Consider the following 27,054-nt stretch of genomic DNA (forward strand, 5'->3'; position numbering starts at 1 on the left):
TGTTCCTCTGCATGAATGCCTGAGTAGATTTGGAGCGGTGTTTTGGATCATTGTCTTGCTGAAAGATCCATCCCCTGCGTAACTTCAACTTTATCACTGATTCTTGAACATTATTGTCAAGAATCTGCTGATACTGAGTGGAATCCATGCGTCCCTCAACTTTAACAAGATTCCCGGTGCCGGCATTGGCCACACAGCCCCAAAGCATGATGGAACCTCCACCAAATTTTACTGTGGGTAGCAAGTGTTTTTCTTGGAATGCTGTGTTTTTTTGCCGCCATGCATAACACCTTTTTGTATGACCAAACAACTCAATCTCGGTTTCATCAGTCCACAGGACCTTCTTCCAAAAAGAAATTGGCTTCCCCAAATGTGCTTTTGCATACCTCAGCCGACTCTGTTTGTGGCGTGCTTGCAGAAATGGCTTCTTTCGCATCACTCTCCCATACAGATTCTCCTTGTGCAAAGTGCGTTGTATAGTTGACCAATGCACAGTGACACCATCTGCAGCAAGTTGATGCTGCAGCTCTCTGGAGGTGGTCTGAGGATTGTTCTTGACTGATCTCACCATTCTTCTTCTCTGCCTTTCTGATGTTTTTCTTGGCCTGCCACTTCTGGCCTTAACAAGAACTGTCCCTGTGTTCTTCCATTTCCTTGCTATGTTCCTCACAGTGGAAACTGACAGGTTAAATCTCTGAGACAGCTTTTTGTATCCTTCCCCTGAACAACTATGTTGAATAATCTTTGTTTTCAGATCATTTGACAATTGTTTTGAGGAGCCCATGATGCCACTCTTCAGAGGAGATTCAAACAGGAGAACAACTTGCAAGTGGCCACTTTAAGTAGCTTTTCTCATGATTGCATACACCTGGCTATGAAGTTCAAAGCTCAATGAGGTTACAAAACCAAAAAAAGTGCTTTAGTAAGTCAGTAAAAAGTAGGTAGGAGTATTTAAAACAAGAAAATGATAAGGGTGCCCATACTTATGCACCTGTCAAATTTTGTTTGAATGCAGATTGCACATTTTCTGTTAGTACAATAAACCTCATTTCAAGGAAGAAACATTACTGTGTCCAACAGTTATTACATATATCAAACTGAAATAGCTGTTGCAAAAACACCAATTTTTATAAAACATTAAGCTTAAGATTAATAGGGGTGCCCAAACTTTTTCATATAACTGTGTAATTCCACATGTGTTAATTCATAGTTTTGATGCCTTCAGTGTGAATGTACAATTTTCATAGTCATGAAAATACAGAAAAATCTTTAAATGAGAAGGTGTGTCCAAACTTTTGGTCTGTACTGTATATATATATATATATATATATATATATATATATATATATATATATATATACATACATATACACCTATTTAGAAGCAATGGGAAACCCCTTTAATTTGGAGGTGGGTTATTGTATTTCAGTTTGACATAACACTTAATACTTGTCTTTCTTGCTATGAATTTCACATAGACAGCAGTGACAATGCACATCTTATGTATAATTTCTGGCCATGAGGATATTGTTTCTCTCTGTCTTGCCCAAGATACCTGCCAAACGTATATAACGGGTACAAGAAGGAATCTAGGAGAAGCGAAGGGATCCAGACTATACAGGTGGATGGCACCCAGATAATTCAAATGGTCTGGGGTTTTTTCTGCCATTCCTGAGAACATGCATGCTTTCCAACCTCTCCACGCTCTGATCTGCTATGTACATGGCCCTACCTGCCATCACTAACACTAAGAAGAGCGAGGGAGAAAAACAGAAAGAGCTGTCAGAGCCAGAAGCAGAACTCTGATGGATTTGTGTAAGTTGTTTATCCTGCCCTTCCTGAGAACATAAATGCTTTTCCAACCTCTCCACGCTCTGATCTGCTGTGCAAATGGCTCTACCTGCCATCACTAACACTAAGAAGAGCTGAGGGAGGAAAGCATAGAGAGAGCTGTCAGAGCCAGAAGCAGAACTCTGATCGGTTTGGGTCATTTTTGCAGAGCAGCCAGCTAGGGGACAAAATGGTAAAATGGAAAGTAAAATTATAGGAATTATTTTCTGTTTCTCCCTTAAGAATATATTGTACGTACAATTCTGTAAAGCGTCATAAAGAAACAGAATAGATCATCTTTCTGAAACAATCAGTGCAGTTGTTTTTCTCTGTTTCATAGTTATTTAGGGCCTATAATGCTACTTGTGTAGAGGTGTTATAACATCTGTAAAAACTTTTATCTCACATTTCTAGACAAGGTTTTTGCCTTTTTCTAGAACAAACATGTGACTATGAATAAGTAGAAACATCACAAGTCATCCTTCAGCAGATTCCCTGGTGTCAAATATATAAACTATCTGCCGACCTTCTGTGCTCGCATTGTTAGGATTTAATGGAAAAGTTGCAAGAGGGCACACGCCAAGTTTGTAACGGGAGAAAGAAATATGAACAGCTGCTGCAAAGCATCAAGGAATTATTTTTTTTTTTACAATTAGCAAACCGACAGTATAGTAGGACATTTGTGCTTTTTTTGTTGAGTTTTTGGCATTTTAAGCCTTTTTTTTGTGGTTGTTTGCATCAAATTCATCTTTTAATTTGCGCCTTTTTTGTGTGTTCACCTGTTTTCTTTAATCTTCTCCACTGTAAGCAGAGTTTAGGGATTTCAGATGTTTTCCCCGGATTCATCATTTGCAACTATTCAAAAAAAAAAAGTCACAAAATTTGTTGCAAACGTACTTAAGTGATTCTATGTACGGCAGCAATTTTTGCAAAATTTTGTAAAATGAATAATGGTTAAAGACAGAAAAAAAAGACAATTTTTACACAAAATTCATAAGTTGCTTGTGCCATTTTGATGAATTTGGCTCAAAAGAAATCAGTGAATACTCCAAGGCAAAAAAAAAGAAGAGACTTAAAAAAACGCAAATGATAAATGATAAATCGGGGCTCCTAAAGTGTAAACTGTGATGTTTCTTAGTTAGAATATGTTTGTTTTTGTGGGATTCAAGGACCCAAACTGTAAGGCTGTAACATTCTTCACTGAGCAATTAAAGGGGTTGTCCGGGACTTTAACATTGATGGCCTTTCCTTATGACAGATCATTCCCTTTAAGCAGTTCCCATAAATGTCGCACAGTGCATCTCATTGGCATCAATGTGAATTGATGACTCTACTTCGGATTACCATTGCTGAATGAAGTCCTCAGCTGTTCCTGTGTTTCCCATAGACGTATACTCGGATGCCATCCTTGTACAGTCCGTTTTTCACGGACAGCTAGGAGAAGACGGAGAAACTTTTTTATTTTCTCATCAGTGAAAAAAAACTGATGAAAATCGGTCTGTTTTTCTCATACGTCAAAAAACCTGACATCTGAATGAGGCTCAAATCCCCCGGACAAATAAAAATTGCAGATTGCCATTGATGCAACTGATTAATAAAACACACAATTCATGCTCTATGAATGGTAGATGACCTTAGGCGGATAACTATAGGGAGTACAGAAAAGGTCCCTCTGGCCACATAACATAGTTTAACATACTGTAGCTTTTATTGTTGAAGGAAGACTAAGTCAATCTAGTTCAACCCATAGCCTAACATGTTGATCCAGAGGAAGGCAAAAAAAAAACATGTGGCAAACACTAAGCTCCACATTGGGGAAAAAAATTCCTTCCCGACTCCATACGACAATCAGACTAGTTCCCTGGATCAACGCCCTATCAAGGAATCTAGTATATATAACCTGTAATATTATACTTTTCAAGAAACCCATCCATGCCCTTCTTAAATTTTAGTAGTGAATCACTCATTACAACATCATGCGGCAGAGAGTCCCATAGTCTCACTGCTCTTACAGTAAAGAATCCCCGTCTGTGATTATGATTAAACCTTCTTTCCTCCAGGCGTAGAAGATGCCCCCTTGTCCCCGTCTCAGGCCTCAGAGTAAAAAGATCAGTAGACAGGTCTTTGTACTGTCCCCTCATATACTTGTACATAGTAATAAGATCACCCCTAAGCCTTCTTTTTTCCACAGTAAATAACCCCAAGTGTAATAACCTGTCTTGGTATTGCAGACCCCCCAGTCCTCTAATAACCTTGGTCGCTCTTCTCTGCACCCCCTCTAGTTCAGCTATGTCTTTCTTATACACCGGAGACCAGAACTGTACACAGTATTCTAAGTGTGGTCGCACTAATGACTTGTATAGAGGTAAAATTATGTTCTCCTCATGAGCATCTATGCCTCTTTTAATGCATCCCATTATTTTATTTGCCTTTGCAGCAGCTGCCTGACACTGGCCACTAAACGTGAGCTTGTCGTCCACCAATACACCCAGGTCTTTTTCAGTTACAGTTTTGCCCAGTATTTTACAATTAAGCATATAATTATACATTTTATTTCCTCTGCCCAAGTGCATTACCTTACATTTATCCCCATTAAAGCTCATTTACCATTTATCAGCCCAAGCTTCTAGTTTACATAGATCCTCCTGTAATATAAAATTGTCCTCCTCTTTATTGATTACCCTGCAGAGTTTAGTGTCATCTGCAAATATTGAAATATTACTCTGTATGCCCCCTACAAGGTCATTAATAAATATGTTAAAAAGATGGGGGCCCAATACTAACCCCTGTGGTACCCCACTGTTAACTGAGACCCAGTCTGAGTGTGTTCCATTAATAACCACCCTTTGTTTCCTATCACTGAGCCAGTTCTTAACCCACATACATATATTTTCCCCTATCCCCATTGTTCTCATTTTATGTATCAACCTTTTGTGTGGAACCGTATCAAAAGCTTTTGAAAAGTCCATATACACAACATCCACTGCATTTCCTTGGTCCAGTCCAGAACTTGCCTCCTCATAAAAACTGATCAGATTAGTTTGACAGGAACAGTCCCTCGTAAACCCATGTTGATATTGGGTCATGAGGTTATTCTTCTTCAGATACTCTAGTATAGCATCTCTTAGGAAACCCTCCCGGATTTTACCCACAGTAGAGGTTAAGCTTACTGGCCAGTGGCGTACCGCCAATGGCGGCAGACCACGCGACTGCTATGGGGCCCGTGACCCGGGGGGGCCCCATAGGAGTCCAGGGTTGGACATACCGCCGCCGGTGCAGCTGCGCCGGGTCCCCACCATGCAGCTGCACCAAGGGGCCCGCAAGGTGCAGTTGCTCCCTGCACGCGGCGGTCAGGGACGATCCCTGCAGCTCTGCTGCTGTCAGGAGGAGAATAGCAGCAGAGCTGGAGGGTTCGTCCTCTGCTTCCTCCCTGACCCTTGATGACATCATCATGCAGCGCGCGCCTGGGTCAGGAAGAAAGCTGCCGGCAACCAGGAGGATGATGCTGCAGGGGAGCGAGCTGAGGTAAGTTGTTGTTTTTTTTTGTGTTTTTTTTTACTGAAATGCTGGGGAGGGGAAGTGGGGGGAGAGCAATGGTGGGATGGTGGGGCTGGGGAGAGGAATGATGGGGCTGGGAAGAGCAATAATGGGGCTGATGGGACTGGGGAGAGAAATATTGGGGCTGGGGAGAGGGCTGATGGGGCTGGGGAGAGGAATAATGGGGTTGATGGGGCTGGGGAGAGGAATAATGGGGTTGATGGGGCTGGGGAGAGCAATAATGGGGTTGATGGGGCTGGGGAGAGGAATAATGGGGTTGATGGGGCTGGGGAGAGCAATAATGGGGTTGATGGGGCTGGGGAGAGGAATAATGGGGTTGATGGGGCTGGGGAAAGGAATAATGGGGTTGATGGGGCTGGGGAGAGCAATAATGGGGTTGATGGGGCTGGGGAGAGCAATAATGGGGTTGATGGGGCTGGGGAGAGCAATAATGGGGTTAATGGGGCTGGGGAGAGCAATAATGGGGCTGATGGGGCTAGAGAGAGGAATGATGGGGCTGGGAAGAGCAATAATGGGGCTGATGGGGCTGGGAAGAGCAATAATGGGGCTAATGGGGCTGGGGAGAGGAATGATGGGGCTGGGAAGAGCAATAATGGGGCTGATAGGGCTGGGGAGAGCAATGATGGGGAACGGGAGAGCAATGACGTGTTGCTGGGAGCGAGCAATGATGGGGATGCTGGGACAAAGCAATGGTGGGGGGCTGGGAGAGAGCAATTGTGTGGGGCTGGGAGAGAGCAATGATGGGGGTGCTGAGAAGAAATGATGGGGGTGCTGGGAGAGAGCAATGATGGGAGGGCTGGGAGAGAGCATTGATGGAGGTGCTGGGACAGAGCAATGATGGGGGTGCTGGGACAGAGCAATGATGGGGGTGGTGGGACAGAGCAATGATGGGGGTGGTGGGACAGAGCAATGATGGGGGTGCTAGGAGAGAGCAATGATGGGGGGTGCTAGGAGAGAGCAACGACGGGGGTGCTGGGACAGAGCAATGACAGAGGTGCTGGGAGAGAGCAATGATGGGGGTGCTGGGAGAGAGCAATGACGAGGGTGCTGGGAGAGAGCAATGACGAGGGTGCTGGGAGAGAGCAATGACGAGGGTGCTGGGAGAGAGCAATGACGAGGGTGCTGGGAGAGAGCAATGACGAGGGTGCTGGGAGAGAGCAATGACGAGGGTGCTGGGAGAGAGCAATGACGAGGGTGCTGGGAGAGAGCAATGATGGGGGTGCTGGGAGAGAGCAATGACGAGGGTGCTGGGAGAGAGCAATTATGGGGGTTTCACTTTGCTTGTACTGTGAAGCCTTGTATGTTTTCAGTGTGCACATAGCCTTACAGTTAATTGGGGAGAGTCACAGAGACTGAATAATTTATATTATTGGCCGGTGCAGATTATAAATAATGGGGGGCACAGTGCTGCTTATCACTTTATATTTTGATTACTAAGTGGCTAATAGTATATTAATGGGGGGGTTACATATCTGTATTCGAGGACGCAGAGCGGGGGAGACACATGTATGCATACAATGTATGACCTTGTTATTTTCTAGGCTGGAGATCATCGTGACAAGATGAGTCGTGGCTGGGAGATGTCGACATGAAGGTCTGACCAGATGGAGAAGAAGCAGCAGAAACCGACTCTGATCAGATGAGACGTCAGCGGTAAGTGCCTGGATGTAAATATTATTCTGTATCTGCACTGTTTGACTTGGAGTGATAATGTTATCTGTAAAATCCCTTAGGCTGCATTCTCACATTTGTGTGAAATGTCCGTGTGCTGCCAGATCTTTTTATCGGATGGTCCACGGACTCGTACAGTTTTATAGATCCGTTCACACATCCATGAAAATCACGTATCTGAGAATGAGATCTAAGAGGGTCAGATAATGTTCTGTTCTGATCCGATTTTGAGGATTAGAATAGGACATGCTCAATGCGTCGGTAAAACAGGGCAGCACACTGACACTGCACACAGATGCAGGAATGTAGCCTTATTATGTATAGCACAGTCCCTTAGTATATAGTGTACTCACTTATTATGTATAGCGCCATCCTTAGTTATATAGTTTCCTCTTTTATTATGTAGCGCCGTCCCTTATTATGTACCATCCTCTCTAGCGGCTCTCAGTTGGGGATCATACTGTGTTGGGGTCAGCATACTTTACCCTGGGAGTTGAGGTGGGGTACAGTAGGGTCATTATACTGTGCATGTGGAGGAATTCACCATGGGGGTTTCATACTGTGTTTTGGGGGCCCTTTTATTGGCATCACACTTTATGGGGCAATAAAAGAGATCTAGGACGTCAGCAGGAGGAAAATTACTATGTAAAGGATGGAAAGTTGTGAGATCTGATCTTTGGTGACCCCGACAATTATTTACATTTTTTTTTGGGGGGGGGAGGCTCAATTAGAGCTTCTGCTATGGGGCCCCATGATTCCTATGTACGCCCCTGTTACTGGCCTATAATTTCCAAGTTCAGTCTTTGTCCCCTTTTTGAATATTGGAATCACATTTGCTATACGCCAGTCCTGTGGTACAAACCCTGTTATTATGGAATCTTTAAAGATTAAAAATAATGGTCTATCTATGATGTTACTTAATTCCTGCAGTACTCGCGGGTGTATCCAATCCGGGCCCGGGGATTTGTCAACTTTAGTGATTTTTAGACGCCGCCGTACTTCCTGCTGGGTTAAGCAAGTGACATTTAATGGAGAATTTTTGTCATCACTGATCATGTTTTCTGTCATCCGATTTTCTTGTGTAAATACTGTTGAAAAAAAATCATTTAGCATATTGGCTTTTTCCTCATCCTCATCCACCATTTCACCCAGACTATTTTTAAGGGGGCCAACACTATCATTTTTTAGTTTTTTACTATTTATGTAGTTAAAGAATATTTTGGGGTTATTTTTACTTTCTCTGGCAATGATTCTCTCTGCCTCAATCTTTGCTGCCTTGATTTGGTTTTTACAGAATTTATTTAATTTTCTATATTTATTTAATGCCTCATCACTACCCACTTGCTTTAGTTCTCTAAATGCTTTCTTTTTGTCCCTTATTGCGCCCCTTACAGCTCTATTTAGCCATAGTGGTTTCCTCCTATTTCTAGCATGTTTATTCCCATAGGGTATATATTGTGCACAGGTCCTATTCAGGATGTTAATAAATGTCTCCCATTTGCTTTGTGTAGTTTTATGTCTCAGGATATCGTCCCAGTTTATTGCACTAAGATCATCTCTCAACCGTTGGAAATTAGCCTTCCTGAAGTTTAGTGTCCTTGTAACCCCTCTACTACACATCTTATTAAAGGATACATGAAAACTTATTATTTTGTGATCACTATTACCCAAGTGACCCCCAGCTCGTATATTTGATATGCGGTCTGGCCTGTTGGTTAATATTAGGTCTAGCAGTGTCCAGTTGTGAAAGGTAATTGTCTCTCATAGTTGTCAAAAACCTATTACCTTTGCTTGAATTACAGGTTTCTGTCCCCCAATGTATTTCAGAGTGCTTGAAATCCCCCATAATAATGACTTCTCCTTGAGTCGCTGCTTCATCCATTTGCTTTACGAGGATATTCTCCGCTACTTCCATTATTTTTGGAGACTGATAACAAACCCCTATCAGTAATTTATTATTTTTTCCCCCTCCCCTTCACCCACAGGGACTCTACATTTTCATTAGATTCACATATATTCTCCCGCAAGATGGGTTTTAAGGATGATTTTACATATAAACACACACCCCCCCCTCGTTTGTACGGTCATTTCTGAACAGACTATAGCCCTGTAAATTAACTGCCCAGTCATGGCTCTCGTCCAGCCACGTCTCAGATATCCCCACCATGTCATAATTATTTTCCAACAAAATTAATTCTAATTCCTCCATTTTGTTGGTGAGGCTCCTGGCATTACCGTAGTGTACATGCATTTTATGTATCTCTCTGTACCTCTATTCCTTCTTACTATATTGACTGTTCTAACTCCACCCCCAATTTCTTTATTTGTGCCCAGGTCACTATCTGCACTATCTTCCCCACCTATAAAATGAATACCCTCCCCCCAATCCCTAGTTTAAACACTCCTCCAACCTTCTAGCCATTTTCTCCCCCAGCACAGCTGCACCCTCCCCACTGAGGTGCAGCCGGTCCCTAGCGTAAAGCCTGTAGCCAACTGAGAAGTCGGCCCAGTTCTCCAGGAACCCAAATCCCCCCTTCCTACACCAGTTCTTGAGCCACTTATTTATCTCCCTAATCTCCTGTTGCCTCTCTGGCGTGGCACGTGGTACAGGTAGTATTTCAGAGAATACCACCTTGGAGGTCCTTGCTTTAAGCTTGCAGCCTAATTCCCTGAAATCATCTTTAAGGACCTTCCACCTACTTCTAACTTTGTCATTTGTGCCAATGTGCACCATGACCGCTGGGTCCTCACCAGCCCCTCCCAGTAATCTGTCAACCCGATCAGCGATGTGCCGGACTTGAGCGCCAGGTAGGCAGCACACTGTTCGACGATCCCTGTCTTTGTGACAGATTGCCCTATCTGTTCCCCTAATAATTGAGTCCCCCACTTCCAGCACCTGCCTGGCCTGCCCTGCTCTCCTATTTCCCCCCTTACTGGAGCTGACACTCCTCCGGCTTTCAGGGGACATGCCTTGCTGCAGCAGTGCTACCGCTGTACAGACACCCCCACTCATCTGCCAACTTTGCAAACTTATTGGGGTGTGCCAGATCAGGACTAGCCTCCCTGGCACTCTTCCCTCTACCCTCCCTTCTAACTGTCACCCAGCTAGCTGCCTCACTGTCCTGCAGCTCCCTACTACCACCCTCCCCCACATCTACCCCAGTGACCAGCTGCTCAGTGAGCAGCAGACTCCTTTCCATATTGTCAGTGGATCTCAGTGTTGCCAGCTGTTCATTTATATCCAGTACCTGGGCTTCCAAACGCACAACGTGCACACATCTCGCACAGCAGTATGCACCCACGACCGGCTGTTCAAGGATTGCATACATGTGGCAAGATGTACACTGGATAGCATTGTCAATAATGGAGCTCATTTCCTAATGGGGATTGCACTACACAGAAATGTTAGGTAAAAAGAAATGTAAAGAATTAATAAAATACAGACCAGGGTCGGCGTCAGCACCCGGCGTACCAGGGCAAGTCCCGGGGTCCTGGAAAATCAGAGGGGCCCACCGCCCACTCACTGTCGGGGCCCACCGCCCACTCACTGTCGGGGCCCTGGCCGCTTCCTCGGCACCTGTTCAGTGACGCAGGCGCTGCTTGATTGCCGGCACTCCCCCAGTCCCAGACATGGCCGCGCGCTGTGCGGCTGTGTCTGCTAGTAATGACACGGAAGGGTCGACGGCACTGCACCTTTAATTGTGCTTGTGTGTCGCCCCTGCCGCGTCATTACTAGCAGACACAGCGCGCGGCCATGTCTGGGGGAGTGCCGGCAATCAAGCACCGTCGGAGGTCCTGCACAGATGGGGGGGGAGCGGGCCGGACCCGACCGCAAGTGGGCCCCTCTGATGGTCCAGGGCCATGATGTCTGTGACACGCCGGGGGCCCTGCACTGCCCCATACCTGAGGAGCTGCTGGACAGGACACTGGACCAGGGACAGGTGAGTGAGGCTTCCCCAATCCCCATATTAAAAATATTTGTAATGGGTTTGTGTGAGTGCATGTATGTGAATGTCAGTGTGTATAACTGTGTATATATATTTGTCTGTTTCATATATGTTTTTAAGAATTTGTGTAAAATGTGTGTATGTCTGTATGTGTACATATCTGTGTACCGTGTGTGCATGCATATGTCTGCGTACCGTGTGTGTGCGTGCATATGTCTGCGTACCGTGTGTGTGCGTGCATATGTCTGCGTACCGTGTGTGTGCGTACCGTGTGTGCATGCATATGTCTGCGTACCGTGTGTGTGCATGCATATGTCTGCGTACCGTGTGTGTGCGTGCATATGTCTGCGTACCGTGTGTGTGCGTGCATATGTCTGCGTACCGTGTGTGTGCGTACCGTGTGTACGTGCATATGTCTGCGTACCGTGTGTGCGTGTATATGTCTGCGTACTGTGTGTGTGCGTGCATGCATATGTCTGCGTACCGTGTGTGTGCGTGCATGCATATGTCTGCGTACCGTGTGTGTGCGTGCATGCATATGTCTGCGTACCGTGTGTGTGCGTGCATGCATATGTCTGCGTACCGTGTGTGTGCGTGCATATGTCTGCGTACCGTGTGTGTGCGTGCATATGTCTGCGTACCGTGTGTGTGCGTGCATATGTCTGCGTACCGTGTGTGTGCGTGCATATGTCTGCGTACCGTGTGTGTGCATATGTCTGCGTACCGTGTGTGTGCGTGCATATGTCTGCGTACCGTGTGTGTGCATATGTCTGCGTACCGTGTGCGTGCATGCATATGTCTGCGTACCGTGTGTGTGCATATGTCTGCGTACCGTGTGTGTGCATATGTCTGCGTACCGTGTGTGTGCGTGCATATGTCTGCGTACCGTGTGTGTGCGTGCATATGTCTGCGTACCGTGTGTGTGCGTGCATATGTCTGCGTACCGTGTGTGTGCGTGCATATGTCTGCGTACCGTGTGTGTGCATATGTCTGCGTACCGTGTGTGTGCGTGCATATGTCTGCGTACCGTGTGCGTGCATATGTCTGCGTACCGTGTGCGTGCATGCATATGTCTGCGTACCGTGTGTGTGCATATGTCTGCGTACCGTGTGTGTGCGTGCATATGTCTGCGTACCGTGTGTGTGCGTGCATATGTCTGCGTACCGTGTGTGTGCGTGCATATGTCTGCGTACCGTGTGCGTGCATATGTCTGCGTACCGTGTGTGTGCGTGCATATGTCTGCGTACCGTGTGTGTGCGTGCATATGTCTGCGTACCGTGTGTGTGCGTGCATATGTCTGCGTACCGTGTGTGTGCGTGCATATGTCTGCGTACCGTGTGTGTGCGCATGTCTGCATATGTGAAGGATGAGGTGGCAGGCTGGGCCCTGTGTACTATATATATTTCTCTGCGGTATCTGTGTATCATGAATCGCGTATGTGTTCAAAGGGCCCACTGAGACTCTTTCGACCGGGGCCCAGAAAAACCTGGAGCCGGCCCTGATACAGACAGCAATTCAGTCCAAATTCCTCCCTTCCAAACTCCTTGAATCCAAGTCACTGAACAACAAGTCACACACTTACTTCCGTTTGCACTTACACTCCGGTCACACTCAGCTCGTTCACACTTGCTAAGTAAGAAGCTTTAAAGAGGTTTTGCAGCAATGCACCCTACAGCTCAATGCACTTCGGAGGACTATAGTACTATAAAGGACAGATTGGGGACCCTGTTATGAGATTTTGCATTGAAGGAGGTCACCAGGTTTTTGCTCCCCCATCTGAGAGCGGCATAATGTAGGGACAGAGACCCTGATTCCAGTGATGTGTCACTCACTGGGCTGCTTGCTTTCATTTTTATATAATCCCCTGTTTCTCTGCTGCAGACCTAGCAGTTCTCTGAATGCGGAGCTCTGTATAACCCCACCCACACCACTGATTGGCAGCTTTATGTGTATACTGTGCATAGGCAGAAATCAGCCAATCAGTTGTGGGGAGGGGCTGGACTAGCAGGTTTACCAGTCCTCTAGTGATAATCTCCTGCTAATAAAACTGTGATTTTATCAACACAACAGCAAGCTACCCAGTAAGTGACATCACTGGAATCAGGGTCTCTGTCCCTACATTTTGCTGCTCTCAGATTAGGTGGCAATAACCAGATGATAGATTTCCTTTAAGATGATCTTGTGGTTTACATTTACTTTCCTATTGTTCAGAGCATAAACATTGAAAGTCTTACAGAAAAATGAAGCAAGTGCAAGCGTTGAGTATTTGCAGCATGAATGATTTTTCAGGTGCAAAAACCAGAGTGTTGGTAGAAAAAAAGCTGCGTAAAATATGCACATTTTTATTGCATGTTTGCCAAGTTTCTGATCCCTTTTTACTTGCATTTTTTTCCATTCATTTAAATAGATGAAAAACACCGACAGAATTGACATTCTGCAGATTTAAAAAAAATACTTTGATGGTTCATATCTGCAAGGAAAAAATAAGAAGCACTCATTCACTTTGCTGGTACTGTAAAAATGCATAAATAGAAAAAATGCAGCAAAAACGCAAAATGTGAATATGCCCATAAACGGATTAAAAAAAAAAAAAAAAAGTCGTTTGTGGGTGCAGTTTACAGCCATTAGTGCACAGATTGTATAAATCAGAAATATAATTAATGAATGACTGCTCTTACTGTCCCGACACAGGACACAGCGGGGGGCGTCTGTCAAAACTTTAAAAATAGAAATAAGTCTTAAAAGGATCAAAGTTGGTATTTAAGCCTCAGTGAAAACAGCTGTTCATCAATATAAAAGTCTTAAAGGAACAGTAAACATAGAAATGAATAATAAAGTAAAACGGGAAAATCCAGTGCACAATGTTTGTCAGTTTGAAGGAATTTGGGCTCAGATTCATCATTTGCATCACTTTACTTTTTTGTTTTATGGCATTAGTTGCTGTTTTTGGCACCAAACTCACCAAAATGGCAAGTGCAATTCATGACTATGGTGCGAAGTAAAAAAAAAAAATTCTGCCTTGATCTGTTTTTTTGACACCAAGAATAAAAAAAATTGCAACACAATTTTGACGTACTCGAAAATACACTGACGGGGACTGGAGTGAAATTGCGCCAAATTTTGCAATCGATGAATCAGCTGAAAACATCTGGAATCTCTAAACTGCGCCCACAAAATATATAAAAAAAACTGCCAAGGACACATAAAATAGACTTATAAAGCGCAAATAGATTATTGAATTAGATGCAAACAAAAAAAAAAGACGCAAAACACACAAAAGCAATGATGAATCAGGGCTAAAGAGTCTTGTAATAAATCTCCTACAAGAACACAAGGGCTAACCTTTTTGCTGATCTGTCCTACTTCTGGTTGGGGATCAGCTGAGTAAACTGGGGGTTCAGGATTTAAAGGGAAGCCATCATCAGAATATGACTTATTGTTTCAATGTGTTAAATGTATTTTTAAAACATTTTTTATAACTTGATCATTATTAAAACACAAACAAAATCAATGTAAGTAATCTTCTATTTTCCCACTGGCCACCAAAGGCAAAGAAGGATCAGGCATGTTGGATTTCAAGATGCCCAATCCTTTTGAATAGAAAGACCCTTCCAGAGGGGTCAGCTGAGCGTGCTTTTCGGGAGACATTGCTGTTCCACACAGTAGTAGAGATGTGCTGTAAGTATAAATATGGGCTGTCCTTTCTTGGCCTTTTTAATAATTAAAGGGGGTGTCCACTATGCCGCTGCAATGGCACCAGAGGGGAGTATAAATGGTATTATTTTACAAGGGGGAAACATAGGGAATGAAAAGAGGTTGTCCAAGTAGTGGACAACTACTTTAAGGACTCGCTGAAAATTACCTTATATTACTGGGATTAAAGCACATTTCCCCTGCAGAGGCCACTACAGGTAAGATTTGGTATTACAACATACCCTATCAGAGGGCACTATATGATCATAGCTCATTAAAATAACCCTTGACCATACGACATACCACTTACGTAATTTGTTCGAACCTTTTTTTTTATTTTTATTTTTTTATTACTCTCCAAAACTATATAAACACAAACAGTATATAAGCAGTGCCTTAATTATTACTAAGTGCTCTCCATATAATGTGAATATGACTTTTCATTATTTCGATCTCTTTCATAACTGCTGCCATTATATACTCAGGGGATTGATTATTCATTATCCTTTTAATGCTGCATTTTTCATTACATTTACTCCTACTGGAATCAATGTTCAGTGAGTATAAGGCAGCGAGTGTTCGATTACACATAACCCTTCTCCATCTATTAGGCCAGATGAACCAATAATGGAGGGGATCCCTTTCTAGAGAGGCCATTAGCTGCAACCATCTATTAAAATGCTATCTACTGACAAAGGGAAATGAACACCAAGTATTTTCTACTACATCTGAGAGCACTATGATGTAGAGGCAGAGACCCTGATTCCAGAGATGTGTCACTTACTGGGCTGCTTGCTGAAGTTTTGATAAAATCCCTGTTTTCTTTGCAGCAGATCTAGCAGTTCTCTGAATGCTGAGCTCTGTATAACCCAGCCCACACCTCTGATTGGCAGCTTTGTGTATAGACTGTGCGTGCGCAAAAAGCTGCCAATCAGTGGTGGGGCGGGGTTATAAATGGAATACCTCTACTAAACTATAGTCAGGACTGTGCCTTGTGTGCCACCTTATGTTAGTATTGCATGCCTACATATAACCTAATCACTTCTCCATCTTTTGGCTAAGATCAAGTATAGTATCCTTTGAAAAGGCGGCTTTTTCCTGGGCCGCCATGGTAGATCGATATATCACACACACTGGGTACGGTGCGTCGGGCAGTACGCTAGGTGGCTTATATAGTCATCTGGTGGAGACCCTGGCCCTCCAAGATCGAGGTCATTAGGTATGACTTGCCCCAGGAATGGTGACCCTGGGGTGCCCTTACTCATTGGGCGTGGGAAAACAACTTGAGTTTATGGCACTTTTGCACTGCACTTCAAATTTTCTTTCTTTTTGCGCACACACCCCCTTTTCCAGGCCTTTTGGGAAGGATGGGGAATTTTTTAATTCCTGGTTGAAGGATCAGCTAGTATTACACTAGAAAACCTTCACTATATATTGGTTTTTAACTTGTGTTTCACTTTTTGCACAAGTGTCCTTGTCACTAGGACTTATCAGGATGGGGTTCCCTTATGGGTTCCCATCAAATCAGTCTAGGGGTGAGGAGTGTGTGGCCATCAGGTTCCGCTCCCCCTTGACTCTCCTTTCCCAGGAGGGTAGCCGACCTAGATGGCTCCTAGTTTTGCTTGGGTTATAAGGGGATAAGTTTACTGGGGACCTTTCTCCCATTGGAGAGGTCTACGATTGACCATATCCTAGTGCACTTTTTTGTAGCATTCGGGTTTAGAGCACAGTTCTCAGGCTCTTAAAAAATAAATAAATAAATACCAATGTATAACTATACCAAATTATCATCATCACACAACATAGCGCCTAAATGATAATGCCAAGCTTTTGTCGCTAAAATACCTAAAGTAAAATAAACAGCGCTGTACAGTGCTGAAGTAATATCATACAGTGACCTTATATTAGCTCAAACCATAAAGCAAATCTAAAAAGTGCCACGCAATAAAAAAAAAATCCTGCTATACAATTATTAGGAATTTTGGTGGTCACCAATTCAGGAGCCAGGCTATAGGTCAGGGATGTCAAACGCAAACACACAGAGGACCAAAATGAAAAACTTGGACAAAGTCGCAGGCCAACCAGTATACAGTATAATGGGTCCACATGGTCCTCCATTCAGAATAATGGGCACTACATAGTCCTCCATACAGTATAATGGGCCCCACATAGTCCTCCATACAGTATAATGGGTCCACATGGTCCTCCATTCAGAATAATGGGCACTACATAGTCCTCCATACAGAATAAAGGCCCCCACATAGTCCTCCATACAGTATAATGGGCACCACATAGTCCTCCATACAGTATAATGGGCCCCACATAGTCCTCCATACAGTATAATGGGCACCACATAGTCCTCCATACAGTATACTGGGCCCCACATAGGGGTGGTGGTTCTGGTATCGCAGGCCAAATATAATCACCCTGTGGTCCAGATTTGGCCCACGGGCCAGAGTTTGCCTTGTATGCTATAGGTGGTGCCACCATCAGCAGGAACATAAGTTTACACACCCTGATCCATTTCCAGCAACAATGGATAACTCGTATCTTGTAGTCAAGTGATAAAACCATTTATTTTGCACGTCTCGATCCATGACAATGTGTCCGGGCTGTCTCGGTCCCCTTTCTCCATTGTGGCTCGGCATATCTCTACAACAGACACATTATTCCACCCCTCAGTATTTCAATGGCTTATTGTCTCGGTAAACTCCACTGCAGAGAACAGCTAAAAGCGTGAAAAAAAAGTTTTACTGTGACTTCAATAGACTAGAGGTTTCACTACATCACCCCCTGCTGTGAGCTCTGAGAGATGGAGGGAAGACACTTTCATCTTCTCTGGGAAGAAATAAAACTTCTCATTACAAATTGTCACAAGCTGAAAATCCTGCATTAAGCAGATGTATAGTCCACATTACAGGCCTGGCTGTGCTGCGCGCTTCTAATGACGGCTGTTTGTCAAGTGGGTGGCGGTGGGGCTCTCATGTCTATGGATAATTGTCCTTTTAACTTAGCATTGCCATAAAATGTGACTCTGGTTTCCTCCCAGAAATGAAGACCATGTGTGACCTCTGACCTTAAAGATTCAATCAACTTTGCTCGTGTATGAAAATACTCATTCATCTAGTATGTGGCAGATCTAGAAATGGCCGGAATCAAGTGGACTACATTCACACGGGACGGATACGAAATTCTGATCCAAATTCCGCAGCTGATCAAGTCTTTGTGCACAATTCATCACCGATTTCACCCTTCAAATGTTCTATGTTCCATGTTCTATGTTCTAGGTTACATTCCCATGGGGAAATATGCAGCAAATGTGCATGCATAAAATCCTCTGGATATGCAATGTGAACTGAGACTTCTCAAAATCTTTTCCACATGCTGCAGAGAAAATTGACAGCGTGTATTGACCAATGCTGCGGATTAGACATCAACAACATGTCGATTTAGGCTGCGGATATTAGCACTTTGCAATGTGCCGGGTGAATTGTGTGGCTAATCCATAGCTACGTTTTTTTTTCCTGTTGGTATATATCCTAATATCTGTCCATCCTCTGATATTCTCATTTGATCATAATCTGATTCTGTTGTTATTCCCAAAAAAATCAAGTTATCCCTCATCCTATACATTCTGATCCAACTGCTGGGACTCCCAACGATCCCCAAAGAACAAGACTTTGCATCTCCATCCTGAACGCATGCGCGGCCTCCATCCATTCATTATTTATGGTGCTGACAGAAATAGCTGTCCCATAGACAATGAATGGAGCAGGGGCCGCTCAAGTGCACCTCTATGCCACTCAGGACGGGACTGCAAAGCCTTGTTCTCGAAGTTCAAGAGCCCTAATCTTGGGATCGTTGGGGTCCCAGCAGCTAAAGCCCACAACAATCAGCAAGTTATCCCCTATTCTGTGGACCTAGTATACATTATATATGTCCAGTTGTACAAATTCAGCTGATATATCTGTATAATTTGTATGAAATCCAGCACCACCGAAAATATGTATAAAACAGAAATCAAAGACTCTATTAATATAACAGCCACAGACAAGCATCCTCAATAAGCAGCGAAGATGGAATTGTCTGTGCCCCTTATATAACAAGTGTCACAAAGCGCAATCCGTGTCACAGTGGGTGATATTTACAGTGTTTCAGCAAGAAATAAATTATCAGGACCAACGACAAACACATCGGCATTGCCGCACACTTCATCCCGAGAGGTGTGCGAACTGTGAATGATGCGGCTTCATGTCGCAGACATCTGCTCCCAAAGTGTGGAATAACAAAGACTACTTAGTATGCAACATAAGGACTGAACCCCCCATCCCTGCCAAATCTTTCCATCCTGCATATTGACACCGAATATGGGACCGTGGCTTGTATAGGGTGGGTGACCCCTGTACTCAGCAGGGTACGATCCGAGCAGTACTCTGTATGAACGGGCACATAATTCTCATTCCAAGTCAAGAGAAAAGCTGGATATTATTTAGTAAATTCTAATAAGGTTTACATTAATGAACCACATGGAAAATTATATTTTACCAACCTTGTAATAACACTATACCATCTACATCACAGATTAGGTTAAGATTTTTGCAGGTCACCGATTCAAAATATGGTTGTGAGAAAAATTTAATTTTGCTAAAAAGTTTTTGCTGCTCTGCGCACATTCCTGAAAAGTTTTATTGCACACCTTCATCAAAGCCTCCTGGATACTCTCCAACAGGCCTGAATGTGCCATGATAGTCTTGAGATCCGAGCGATGGAAGGGGTGAGCCACATCAAAAAATGACAGCGGGCAGGGCTTAAATTTTCTAAATTTTGAATGCTCTTGAATTTCTTGGAACAGTTGTTATGAAAGTCACCAAAGAGTTGGCCAAGTGCTGGGTTGACTCCTTCTACCTTCTCATAGGGGGGCACAAGCTTGAATAGATTTGTCAAGCTCCATAGGCACAAGATTTAATATGCTGGGTAGGGTGATGGCTGATGGTCAACTTACAAAAGGTGGATAAAATGGCTTTTCTCAGAATTAAAAAACAAACATCTAGCATCCTGAACGGCATCCCACCGGCAGCGTTCTTGTCTCAGCCACAGGGTGGTTTCAGCCACCGATCTGTGCAGAGAGAGAGCTGTGGCTGTAACTGCTATGCCGGCACTGACTGACAGCCAGCTCAGCATTAGAGCCGGCTGTCAGTCAGTGCCGGGGGCATGGTTACAGCTGCTGATCTCTATATACAGAGCAGTGACTGAACCCACGCCGGTGTCGCCACCGTGACTGAATGCCGAATGCTGCTGGTGGGGGGGGGATAGAGTTAATTTCCTCCCGGCAGCGGGTCTCAGGACAGCATCAGAACACTATTAACTGCAGATTAACTCCACGTTTTTTCATGTGACAGGTTCCCTTTAACATACACTACCGTTCAAAAGTTTGGGGTCATTTAGAAATTTCATTATTTTTGAAAGAAAAGCACTTTTTTTTTCAATGAAGCTAACATTAAATGAATCAGAAATACACTCTATACATTGTTAATGTGTTAAATGACTATTCTAGCTGCAAATGTCTTGTTTTTATTGCAATATCTACATAGGTGTATGGAGGCCCATTTCCAACAACCACCACTCCAGTGTTTTAATGGTACATTGTGTTTGCTAACTGTGTAAGAAGGCTAATGGATGTTTAGAAAACCATAGAAAACCCTTGCACAAGTATGTTAGCCCAGCTGAAAACGGTTTGGCTGATTTGAGAAGCTATAAAATTGACCTTCCTTTGAGCTAGTTGAGAATCTGGAGCATTACATTTGTTTGTTCTATGAAACTCTCAAAATGGCCAGAAAAAGAGAACTTTCATGTGAAACTCGACTGTCTATTCTTGTTCTTAGAAATGAAGGCTATTCCATGCGAGAAATTGCCAAGAAACTGAAGATTTCCTACAACGGTGTGTACTAGTCCCTTCAGAGGAGAGCACAAACAGGCTCTAACCAGAGTAGAAAGAGTAGTGGGAGGCCCCGCTGCACAACTGAGCAACAAGACAAGTACATTAGAGTCACTAATTTGAGAAATCCACGCCTCACAGCTCCTCAACTGGCAGCTTCATTAAATAGTACACGCAAAACACCAGTGTCAACGTCTACAGTGAAGAGATGACTCCGGGATGCTGACCTTCAGGGCAAAGTGGCAAAGAAAAAGCCATATCTGAGACTGGCTAATAAAAGGAAAAGATTAATATGGGCAAAAGAACACAGACATTGGACAGAGGAAAACTGGAAAAAAGTTTTATGGACAGACGAATCAAAGTTTGAAGTGTTTGGATCACACAGAAGAACATTTGTGAGACGCAGAACAACTGAAAAGATGCTGGAAGAGTGCCTGACGCCATCTGTCAAGCAGGGTGGAGGTAATGTGATGGTCTGGGGTTGCTTTTGTGCTGGTAAAGTGGGAGATTTATACAAGGTAAATGGGATTTTGAAGAAGGAAGGCTAGCACTCCATTTTGCAACGCCATGCCATACCCTGCGGACAGCGCTTGATTGGAGCCAATTTCATCCTACAACAGGACAATGACCCAAAGCACACCTCCAAATTATGCATGAACTATTTAGGGAAGAAGCAGGCAGCTGGTATTCTATCTGTAATGGAGTGGCCAGCGCAGTCACCAGATCTCAACCCCATTGAGCTGTTGTGGGAGCAGCTTGACCGTATGGTACGGAAAAAGTGCCCATCAAGCCAATCCAACTTGTGGGAGGGGCTTCGGGAAGCATGGGGCGAAATTTCTCAAGATTACCTCAGCAAATTAACAGCTAGAATGCCAAAGGTCTGCGATGCTGTAATTGCTGCAAAGGGAGCATTCTGTGACAAAAGCAAAGTTTGAAGGAGAAAATTATTCTTTCTAATAAAAATCATTATTTCTAACCTTGTCAATGTCTGGACTATATTTTCTATTCATTTTGCAACTCATTTTATAAATAAAAGTATGAGTTCATGGAAAACACAAAATTGTCTGGGTGACCCCAAACTTTTGAACGGTAGTGTAAGTAGACAGAAACAATGATCTAATAACAAATTCCTATAAACATTATGGAATGTACTGGTTTATATCTGTTATACATAACATGGTTAATTGTATCCTGTCCATATTGTTAAAGAAAGAAAAACCTTGTCCTGCAGACATCGGCATCACTAGGACCTCTTCTCCTCATTAATATCATCAAAGGAATTCATGAATGGTTGCTACGTCCTTGACATACCTGCAAACTCACTTCACCACTGGAGGTCCTTTTATTAAATATTTGCTAATATGTTGCAAGGCAGAAGATCAGTAACAAGTGGAATATGGCAGATTCCTGCAGGACAGACCCCAAGAATGTACTATGCACTGCAAAGAACTTCACAAATCCTACATATAAAATACAGGACTCGCACGCTTGGGTGGCACAAAGGAAACCGCTGTGGGCTGATGTGTATATAATCATACAAATTTACAAGCAATATGAAATCTAAAAAATAGTAAAAATAAACAAGGTTCTGATTGGGGGATCCTACCAATTCCGACCGGATCTGCAATTTCACATCATTTAGGAAATTGGGGTGAACATAGATTGGACCTGCTTAACCCTTTATTTCCATAGTGTTCTAAAAATACATTTTTCAGAAATCAAAAGCTGCTATCCCTAACCCTTAATTTCCCTAAAGATAAGATGTACCATAAATTTATGGCAGCCACTTATCTCCATCACTAGTTAATATATGCATGTTAATCAGAATATTAAAAGTTGTCTTTTTAAAAAAGTCTTCCCCAAAAAATAAGTCATTGGCAATGTCACACTTCCGGAACTTGAAGATATTTGTTCTCGGGAGTGGCCGCCACTTATCTCCATCCATTGATATGCATTCTGGGTCATGTTGGCCGGACATATTAAAAAAAGTTGTCTAATGCCATGGAATATTTTTTTTATTTTTAGAGGAAATGCTCTTTAATACTATAGTAGCTGCATACAAATGAACGAAATCATTGAAAATATTTATATTAAAATATACAAATAATAATGTTAAAGAAAAAATAATATTGAGAGTAAAAAACATAATATTATGCATCATGATATGATCCATAGAGCAATCCTCAATTTGTCATTAACCAAAGCAACTTCATGTTGTTCAGATGGATTTTAGCCAGACCTCAGGGACCCCAATTGTGCTGAAGCCATGGAGATTTATGACAAAGGCGCTAGGAGCCATCTTATATAATTAGCTCATTAAGTTTGTTTTACCATTTTAGGAGGCCAGGGGTAACTTAATCTCCTCTTGACCCCTTGTTGCTGATCTGCTCTGGAACCATTTAACCTCTGCCACATGTCAGGGGCAGGCACACAAGGGGTAAGTGTATTAGTCTTGAACACATCAGTGCCCTGTAATTGTAATCTGACATGTAAATGGTAGCCATCCTATCCAATATCCTGCAGAAATCCAAACTGCAGCCAGAAGGAACCAGTTGGGTCAATCTTCTTGTTTTCAATGCAGAGCAAGGAGCAATGAGCTAATCTATGGGGAACACAATACTGATCAACCATGTAGTGACTGCTATTATTCATCAGGATAATAGCACTTATAGCATTGAGAAATCCAGTAGAAACTCAGCGCCAATGAACACTGCCAACTACATTTACTTATTCAGGCTCAGACTGGCCCACAGGGGAGAAGGTGAATCCCTAGGTGGGCCCATGTGCTTGGCACAGCTCCCTTTATGCACTACATATATGATCCAAACTATAAATGCCACCTCTGGGATCCTCACTTATCTCATGGATGGAGTCCACCAGTTCCACCCCATGGCATTGTACACTTCAGTGGAAATGTGGGTGCATGCACAGCCAAGGACTGGCCCACAGGGGAAGAGGAGAATCCTCCGGTAGGCCGACCCTGTAAAGGAATGCTAATAAGTAGTACTATTACACTTGATTCATTACAGCAAAAAGGTAGCATATAATCATTCATTAAACAAGCTAGCTACATTAATATTACATAGAAGCAAAAGTAAATATGTGCACTAGCGTCACGTTATTTTTGCATGTAGCTGGACAGTGGGCCCCAAGAATCAATGTTACCAGTGGGCCTTTGCCAACCCAGTCATCTTTCCATTTAAATGTATGGAGAATGTGTTCGCTAGAAAATTGCGCACAAAGATCAGGTGATATTTGCAAGTAGCTGTAGAATAGACCCCAAGAATCAATGTTACAGGTGGGCCCTTGGGATCCCGCTAAGACCCTGCACCTATTACATTGCATGCACCTGTAATAGGGCACAATTACACTTATATGGGGTCACTTATACCTCTATATGCCTTTTGTAATTTCGCAAAAAGGAATAGAGATGTATTTTCCAATGGCTTCCATAAGAAAGAATCAAATCCCGTATTATGGGGGTATTCTCCATAATAACTTCTAACATAGTAGGCACAGAGCACTATATGGCGGTACCTCCGCATGCCTGCAATTTTGATGGTTTTTCTTTCCTGTCCTATATGAATCGGATCAGATTCTATATTATAGAGGTATGTACCTGTAATACGCGGTATGTCTATCAGCACCATATGACGGTACCTCCAGATTCCTGCAATTTCTTAGAGGCAAAGATTGTAGATTCAATATGAATCAGATCAAATTCCAAATAATGGAGGCATTCTCCATAATAACCTGTAATATGGAGTTTATGGGGCGCAATATGATGGCACAGAGGGTACAGACCATGCGGGGACTCAAAGTACCGCCATACACTCCAGGACATAATACTGCGTGTGGCTTTAAGGTTGGTCCCCACACATTTGTCCATAGATGTAATAGTATACAGTAATTAACTATTAAACCAAACGTCTCATAAACAACCAGTAATAGTAGTGAGACCACTGGATCATCTACCGATCCCCCCACCAATGGCCTCGCAGCGACTGATCATTCACCACTTACGTCACGATTAATGATCAATCACAATAGAAAACATGTCAAAGCAATCTTCCAACAATTCCAGGCATCTTGGCTGCTCGTACCGTGTTGTGTTACATGCGAATGGCGCGATTATCTCTGGTGATTATAGTATAGTGTATAGTCAGCAGCAGAGAGATAATTGGATGTGAATGGCCGTCAGTCAGCCCTTCTGGGGCAGGATCTGTGCACTGCGCACTATGCAGACTATAGCCCGGGCTTAGTGAGGAGGATGGTGTGCAGCCGCACATCCTCCTGGAGCAAGCCTGGCACCCCAGATCCTCCTCCTCCCCACACACTGGGTATTTTTACCCTCTTTCTCCCCTTACACTTAACCCAAAAATAACCACCAACCCCTGCAGCAGACAGATCCTGCCCAGCCAGCAGCACTCCATCCATCCACAGCGTCAGCTCTAGTAGTAAGTGGCTTATGTCCATGGTCGCAGCATATGGGAGATGGATTAACCCTTCCACCCAACGACAGATGTAGCAGAGCTGTGTCTGACATGTCACTATTGCCTGCTTCTAAGTTAAGGTATAAGACATAGAGAAGAACCAATCGACCAACTCAGCATTGCTGAATGTGTCTGTGTGTGTATGTATATATATATATATATATATATATATATATATATATATATATATATATATATATATATATATATATACACATACACATACACACACACAATGTGTGTCTATACACATATCGAGTATGTGTGTGTATATAGCTGAGAGTTGACAGATATACACACACTGCATGTATGTATATATATACGCTATATTGTTTCCTCTTTACATCTGATCATATGTATCCATATGTATAGCGGGATAGTGAGTGTACACACACATATATGTGTGTATATAGCAGAGTGTGTGTCTATATACACACTGTGTGTGTGTGTGTGTGTGTGTATATATATATATACTTATACACTGTATTCATATGCATATCATGTTTCCTCTTTACATTAGATAGATAGGTGCACTAGTGTTGTAAAGCTGTATTATCTATAAATAAGTATATATATATATACATACATATATAAATAAAATGTATATACAAACACATGCTCTGCTATACAGGCACACACATATATATATATATATATAAATAATCAGCTTTATGGCACCAGTGCACATATCCCTATTATCCAGCTACACACACACACACATATATATTGTGTATATACACACACACTCTCTGCTATACAGTACACAGGTGCGCGCACACACTGTATATATAGATATATATATACACACGCGTCTCTATACATAATCCGGCTTCCAGCAGCAGTGCACACATCTGTGTCTCCATGCTCCAGCTGTACAGTCACACAGGCTTGGCCACACGTTTCATGTCCCCAGCAGCTCTATATCATCAGTGCAATGCTCTTACTTTCTGGGCTACACTGTTGCAGTAGCAGCATGCTGTATGAGTGCAGAGGTAACTTACAGTCAGATGTATGTGATGTGCAGCAGCAGCTCCAGGGCTCAGTCACATCTCTGCATTGTTAGCCGGGACCCCAGTGCACTGATTCCCCCACAGTCTGGGGGTTACACTCCTTTAGGCAGATGCTGCACAAGCTCCTGGTGGCCCTCTCTGGACTGGCCCCACATGGGCAGCCTGTGCCCCTGCTGTCGCCCCTCTTTTGTTACAGAGCCGAGCAGAGCCCTAAGTGCTGACACCTCTCCAGTATACTGCAGTACCCGAGCTGCTGCTGCTGCTGCTGCTCTAGCCCCGCCCCCCGAGCACGGCCCGCCCCCGTGACGTCACCTCGCCCATGTGAAGCTGCAGAGGCTTTCTCTCTTGTTTGTTGTGGCTGTGGTCTCTTCTCTGCCCACAAACTCTTCACTGACTGTTTTTTTCTTGCTTGCATGGCTTTAAAGTTGTTGTTTTTTTTAACAGTATTTTATTTTTTAGTTAAAAAAAAAAAAATTCTTAAAATGCAACAAAAAAAGTCTAGAGGAAACAAAGGCTATGTTCACATGTTGCGTTTTTTTTGCTGTTTTTTTTTCCGCAGGTAAAACCGGTTTTCTTAGCAGTAAAGAAGCTTCTTACTAAAAGCAGGTTTTGCCACTTTTTTGCTGCTTTTTTGTGTGGATAATATGTGTCATTTGTCTACAATACATGCTTAAAGTTAATTTTATTCACCAATAAAGCAGCAAAATCACAGCAAAATGCATTGCTGTGTATTTTACGGCGTTTTTGCACTTTCGCATTGCTTTCTATGGGTGAAAAAAAAAAGCTGCAAAAAATTGATGCTGTAAAACACTGCATTTTTCTTCCTGTTGGATTCACTTCTTATTTTTTAGCTAAAAAAAAACAAAATGCATCAAAATTTTCACCCCTAAGGGTGGGCAACAGTACCCCAGTGCATA

At 43.2% G+C, this 27,054-nt stretch overlaps 1 protein-coding gene across 3 annotated transcripts in view; it reads right to left on the reverse strand.

Moving 5' to 3' along the window:
* Window positions 1-26,435, reverse strand: part of GPRC5B (G protein-coupled receptor class C group 5 member B) — an 86,634-nt gene extending 60,199 nt beyond the window's left edge. For 2 of the 3 annotated variants that reach the window (XM_073647612.1, XM_073647613.1), the window contains exon 1: window positions 26,129-26,435. The gene's annotated coding sequence lies outside the window, so the exon portion shown is untranslated. The remainder of the gene's footprint in view (window positions 1-26,128) is intronic. The other variant, XM_073647611.1, reaches the window with a different exon arrangement.
* Window positions 26,436-27,054: the final 619 nt, after the last annotated feature.

Source organism: Phyllobates terribilis, unplaced genomic scaffold (assembly GCF_046119375.1).
Source record: "Phyllobates terribilis strain yellow unplaced genomic scaffold, ASM4611937v1 Scaffold_9__5_contigs__length_417890890, whole genome shotgun sequence".
NCBI lineage: Eukaryota > Metazoa > Chordata > Amphibia > Anura > Dendrobatidae > Phyllobates > Phyllobates terribilis.